Source organism: Lepidothrix coronata, unplaced genomic scaffold (genome assembly GCF_001604755.1).
Source record: "Lepidothrix coronata isolate B3197 unplaced genomic scaffold, Lepidothrix_coronata-1.0 Scaffold30, whole genome shotgun sequence".
Taxonomy (NCBI): Eukaryota; Metazoa; Chordata; class Aves; order Passeriformes; family Pipridae; genus Lepidothrix; species Lepidothrix coronata.
This window is the reverse complement of record NW_016690210.1, coordinates 3,168,734-3,175,403: the sequence shown is the minus strand read 5'-3', so window position 1 is coordinate 3,175,403 and position 6,670 is coordinate 3,168,734. Positions and strand designations below refer to the sequence as shown.

At 40.6% G+C, this 6,670-nt stretch overlaps 1 long non-coding RNA gene across 1 annotated transcript; it reads right to left on the bottom strand.

Moving 5' to 3' along the window:
* Window positions 1-407: 407 nt before the first annotated feature.
* Window positions 408-5,996, bottom strand: LOC108495393. Its single transcript, XR_001874111.1, has 3 exons — window positions 5,802-5,996; window positions 1,575-1,655; window positions 408-486 (listed from the first exon to the last, which is right to left on the bottom strand). It is a non-coding gene; the product is annotated as an uncharacterized LOC108495393 (long non-coding RNA).
* Between the last annotated feature and the right edge of the window lie 674 nt (window positions 5,997-6,670).

Below are 6,670 nucleotides of genomic sequence, written 5' to 3'. Positions count from 1 at the left end.
GTATTTTACCTCACACCTTAAAGTAAATAAACCAAATACATTAAAGCACCGTAAACAAAATTACCATTAAAGTGATTTTTCACATTTTTTTTCACACGCTCATCAAATATTTATAAAATGTATCCAAGTGATTAAAAAAACCCAAAAAACTTCCAAAATGTGCCTTTAGGGATGGGTGTGCAGGGAGGATGCTCTCGAGCACCCAGCAGAGCTGCCCCTTGCTCTGTAGCTCTTACCCAGGGCAGGCTGACAGGATGTGCAGCAACCTGAGCAAAAAGCTGGTGGATAAATCACAACAGAATCCAACCCAAACATTTCACACTCTATTCTTTATGGCTGTAGTTCATTCTTGCTGCCTAGCTCCACTGTTCTAATCTTTTATGGCAGGACTTTGCCTTATATTATAAATACCTTTTTACCATCCACAGGCAAAGGTAGCAGTGGATAAACGTTTGATTTCCTCTCCAGCCAATGGGCAGCTGCTGCCTAGGAAGTGATAAATGAAATGATAAAGCTTAATCAGTCTTATTGCACATTATGAGAAGAGTCATATATCAAAGCTGGGTTCTGAGGTTACCAATTTGAGTGATTTACTTGATTTTATGTCTTTCCTGATCATAAAAGGAATCCCCCAAAGCTTAAATCTTACCAAGCTCTTTGCTTTATTGACATCCTATAGCAGTGTGTGATTTTTGTATAAATAAAAACATAAAATCTTGATAAAAGACTGTAGATGGTGTCCTGTAAAATCACACAGAGCATGTGGAGCCAAATTCCAGAAACAATGAGAATATTTTTCAGAAGGGAACTCTTGAGGGTTTTTTTCACTGAACACACACATATAAAACTGAATTTTTTTTGGTACATTTTGAATACCACTTAAAATATATTTTAAAAAAATATGTAAGCAACCAAACTCCTCATCCATTGCATATACTTTTAATGAAAGCAGTATCTCATCCTGGTTGTTCTCTAATGTTGTTTTTGAAAAATGGAAATAATTCCTGCTAACGGGCACAACTGAAAATGAACTGTTCAAGCTGAAATGTTTCCTAAGTGTGCCAAGAACAGACCATAAAGTGGGTAAAAAAAAAGAGAACTAATTAGTTTATTTGTCTCCTAAAACTAAACTAACAAGCCAAAGCCTTTAAAGAACACCGGTCAGAAAAACTGATATCAAAGGAAAAGACTGCTGATAATCCTGGATTCTTTTGCAATGATTTATTCCATATTTTATTGCACAATTTACGAAGAGAATTGCAGCAATTGGAGTCCTTACACTACTACGAGAGATTAAAAGATTTTCTTATCAGGCAATTCAGAAATGTGATGATTCACACCTTCATTATTCCTTGAAACGCTCCAGCTTCCCCCACAAGGTACAGCAAAGGTTTTGCATGACTACGTCCCTTAAACTAAACAGTGCTCATGTCATTTTCCCACGGTGCTCGGAACAAGCTAGGGGTGAAAGAGTAACCCTTTTAAGCCAGTTAAACAACCATCATTATTTTAAAATAAATGAAGAGGAGCCCAGTTATTTACAACTATGTGCTCATGTTTTATGCATGCCTTACCTTGGAGACACTTGATAGCCCCCCAGAACACTTTGTTAGCTGTAGTCTTCAACAATCATTTGGCAAGAAGGTCACATTGGCCTGTTTGTGCCGAAAGAGTGGGGATTTGAAGACATGGTACGGTAACAGAACAAATGGAAAGACACTGGAAAATTATTTTTGCTGACAGGGTTTGCACGCAAGCATAAAACCTGGGTCAGGGAGAGTCACTTCAGTTAAAAGTATGAGCCAGTACTTCTCACTGCCAGGTTAAATTAAGGATACGCCCAGCCGTGCTCTGCAGGGAGGAAAACCAGAATGAGAATGAGCTGCTTGCAAGGAGTTACTTAAAATCAGCAAAGAGTTTTGTGGGATGCCCCAACAAAACATCAGCACAGATCAGACTGCCCTTCAGGTCTGCAAAAAAGATGGAAACTCAGACCCAAGATAGAGGGTAAAGCACCTGAAACTAAGAGAGGAGGTCCAGGGAAGACTTTTCTGGTTTGCATACATTTTTCTGGTGTGTGAGAGACCTGAGCAGCCGTGCTTGAGAACCAGCTGTACCCAAATGTCTACACAACTGCTCCACAGCATCCTCATATGAAATTATGTTTTGGTTCTGTAACAGGTAGGTATCTTCTCCACAGAGGTATCTCTTATCAGGGACATCAGTGCTGCTTTGGTAAAGTCAGGGAAGGGTACCCATTTGGGCTTGTAAAGGTGCTGTGTAACAAGTCCTGACTTAAGGACCATGTGTTTTAATCCTATATTTCGCCCATTATTAACTTCAAATTATGACACCAAAGAAGCTGAGGAAGGAACATCTCTTTCCTTTTGTAATATCTCCCACTAAGCAGTACTGGGAAGAATTTCATTTGGATAGTGGAAGCCACACAGAAGATGCCAAGGCTGATGCCCAGACTCAGAGATGGCATGCTTTCTTCTGCATTATAGTCTTGCAGTAGGAAAGGTGAAAGGTCTCCCTATCCCCTACAACACACACACAATCTTCATTCAAGAGATTGCAGTTCTGTTTTGAACACAAATTGTACCCAACCACACATGAATTGTTGTCTGCTGGTACTTCACCTATTGTAATCTCAATGAGTTGTGTGTCTTAGGGATGCTTGGAGTGCAGCAAACCAAAAACACACCTCTGTATCACCTTCTGTCTCAAAAAGCCTTAGAAGGGCCCTTCAGTGACTTTCCAATCTCCATTTAAATGTTCTTTTTAACCGAAAGTTTCATGGGTGAGATATTTAATAGAATGTGACCCCCATAGCTCATTTAGCTTTGTAGACAGTATTGTAGACAGTATTGTAGACAGTATTGTAGACAGTATTGTGCTTGAGTCTCTCATCCATTCATGCACTTGTATTACCTCATAAAGGTATTTTTTAGAAATAAAACATGAATAGGGAGATATTTTTTTTTCTCTAACCTTAGCGATTAGCTGGAGATTAGAATTCAATTGAACAGTTTAGTTAAATATGGGTTTGTGTGCGTTGATACAGCTCCCCATTGTCACAGCAGGTATGAGATGTTTGGCAGTTTCCCAGCTTGGCTCTCCAGTGGGGGTTTGTAGCAATGCAAAAAGCAGTGTCCCACCTTTCAGTGGAATAAAATGAAATGTTTCTCAGAAAATTCTTATTGAAATCTTGCCAGTATTAAGGGAGAGAAATTTGCATGAAACTATTATTGTTTGTTCCAAAGCTCTAAATTTTTTTGACAGAAATGTCTGGTTTTACTGGATTATTTATATATAGTTGGGGTTTGTTCCCCCTTCAAGCTAGCTCTGAGGAAACAATATTAGAAGAAGAAATAATTAGGGAAGCCAACAGTCAGCTGCTTTCTCTGAAGAATATTGGGCAGATGACAAACCCACTACAACATTTGGCACACTATTTATGGGCAGGAAATTTTAATAGAGAAATGACACTCTGCAAATCATGCTGAAGTTGTCTGAAAGTTTTTCTTACTAAAACTGAAGGACCATAATGACAGACAGACAAAAATGAAGCAACTTCTGTGCTTTCTCCTTGTCATGGCGGTAACTCATAGCTTTCTTAGTGTGAGATATCTTTTTTTCTGAGCAGTGACAACATTCATAAGTGGCACTTCAAATGAGACAGAGCTTTGAAGTAATCTTTTCCAAGTTACCTTATCGTTACCAATAAAAAACTTGTGATTTGCACAAAATGTGTAACTTGAGTGCTTTTTTTTTTCCCCACTGATGTAACTCTTTTCCTCTTTTAACTCTCAAAAACCACAAAAAATGCTCTCAGAAGTATTCCCAGCTGCTCAGGTCATGCTCAGCTGTGCTGATACCAGAGTATGGCAAACACATTTAGCACATTAAGTCTTGATTACAAGGCAAAATTGGAGAGTCAAACAAACTCTAACATCTCATTCATTAGGAAACTGCACGGTAATGGTAAGTCCTGAAGCATGACAGCAGCAGTGCCACTTGCTAAAACACAAAGTAGAGGCGAAAACACCCAAACCAGCTGTCTCTGTCCCCCATGAAACAACCAGCACATGGTAGAGAGGGACACTAGGGTGTGGTGAATGCTCCAGCACCCGCCTCAGCAGGTGGCATGCCAAGGGATGGCACCACAGCACTTCCTCGTGTCCTCTGTGATCTCTGCTTTGCCCATGGAGCTCTGACCTTGTGCTCATGCAAGCGGGAGTAGAAAAGAAATCTCCATTTCAGCAATCCCAGGTCAAACTCTAAAGGCATGTGATGAAGGAAATGCACATTCACCCACAGAGCTCTGCAGCCCATTGAAGCCACAGTTTCCAAAAGATAGGGATCACACACTGGTGTAGTGTTACAAATGCTGCACCAAGAGATCCTTTCTGCCAACATCTAAGCAATGGCAAGGAAGCACAACGATGCAGGTTCAGCTCTGTGTCCTGCCAGAAACCTGACTTCACACCCTTGTCTCCTCTATGACCTGGCTAACCTAGCAAGTGACAGCCTTGTTATAAATATCCAAGAATCATGAGGTGGTCACTTTCCCACTGTCACAGCTAATTAACTTCTAGGAATAACTATGGGAACTATTTTATTTTGCCATCCCAAACATGGGCCTGCAGTGAATGTGTGTATCTGCCCTCCCTGAGCTGGCTGAGAAAAAACACCCCTCTGCTAAACACCAGGGCAGCGGGTGTGTGCTGTATATCCAAGGCTCTGTATTGGCTAGAAGCTGCACAAAGGTTTACACCACAATTTTCAATCACTTGTACATGGTGACACTCGTGGACAGAGGAGAGCTAAAAGAGTTCATCCATGTAAAACCTTTGAAAAGTGCACGCTTACCTCAAAAAAAAAAAGTCTATATAAACTGTCATTTCAGCTTAGAAAAATCAAGGCATAACCTCATAATTAGGAGCAGCTAAATTGCCTGTTCTTTAGTCAACAGCACAAGGAGAAATTTATTTCATTTAATATACTGCTCCTAATGATTACTGTTTGTTTGCTTCCTAAATCTCAAAGTAACCACGTACTGCAAGTGCAAAATGCTGGTGAGGAGGTTTGTCTCCCGAACTTAATGACAAAAATATCTCCTCAGTTTTCCAGTTTGAGGGTAGCTTTTCCTCACAGCCCTTTGCCACTGACCTGTGAGCCTCCTGCCAGCTCCTGGTTAAAAAGAGGGACCTTGACTTATGGGGTGGAGGGTTGCCAAGAACATGAAAGCAACACCTATATCTTGGGGACACCAGAAAGCTGTAAACCGGCTGGATATAGAGCAGCAATTGTTTTACAATAATTGTCTGCCATACCTGCATCCTGTTCCTGTTCCAGGAGTTTACAATGGATCAATGTACCCAAAGTGTTTACATCCAGATCAACCTGTGGCAACACGGTTTAAAAGACCTTTTCTTTCCCTCAGCTGGACTGCCCCCAAAAAAAGCAGCCCCGCAAGGAATTTGTTCTCCCCTCAAAAAAAGGATTACAAAAAAGGAATGATCTCTTTCTCATTCTGCCCACACACAAGTGCTGGAGCTCAAAGAGGACGGCACGGGTAGGGATGGCAGCAGAGAGATCATGTCATTCATGAATTCCCTTTTGCAGTAGCTTTTGGGGCTTCACCGTGACTTTCCATACAGCTTTCCAGGAACTGCCAGCTGGAATGCCACTGTGGAGAAGCCATGCTGTGCACTCACATACACACACAAAGCCTCTGAACTCACTGCAGGAAAGGTTTTAACCAAACAGCAGGATAAGTAAGGTGTGGAAATTACCTTAATGCAAAATCCTTGTGAAGATCAGCCCCTTCGATTTCACCGCGGTAGCAAGGTGATCCCACCCACGGCTGGGACAAATGCTATTGCTTTCACTTCACTATCTGGTGCCATAAAACTATTTTAAATTCATAGACAGAAAAAAAATGACAGAGCTGAGAGGTTGAAGGTAGAGTGAGCCAAGAGTAGGAAGTGCTGTACATTGTATCCTAGAAACAGCTTCCAGCTCCTTGGTCCTTTTTAGTTATTCATTGTAGAAAGAAGGTTGGAAGAACTGGTGCAGACAAAGTAGATACCAGCTGAATTTTTGCCAAGTGGTCGTTAATCCCTAAAATTTCAATCTTATTTTCATTAAACTTTAACAGCAGAGAAATGCCCTGAACTATAGAAACATAAGTGAGTTAGAGCTACAGGAATGTGTCTATGTGTACATGGGTGGGAAAAACAAAAGCTGGATGGAATAGCCTGAAACATTCCCTCACCTACAGTCACAATAAATAAGGCCACACAAATGATGAAATTATATCATGTGCTTTTTATCTGCAGTTTGCACCAAGAAAACATGTATGTGAAAGACTGAACACTTTGTGGTCTCATGAAACATGAGGGGATGAGGCTGGTTTTCTCCAAAAAGACACTGAATTTTTTTCCTCATTATGAAAGAGTATCTAGTCATGATTTAATGGTCCTATGAGAAAGAGAACTTTGCCTTGGAGAATTAAATAAAGCTGAGTGTGAATCCAGAAGATTTAAAAGCCATCTTGGAATGATACGCAGATGATGGTTAAGATGTAGACATGCCTGAAAAAAACATCCAGCCCCTCCTTATAACTCCACCTTCCAAAACATGTATCAAGCTTAAAATGGAA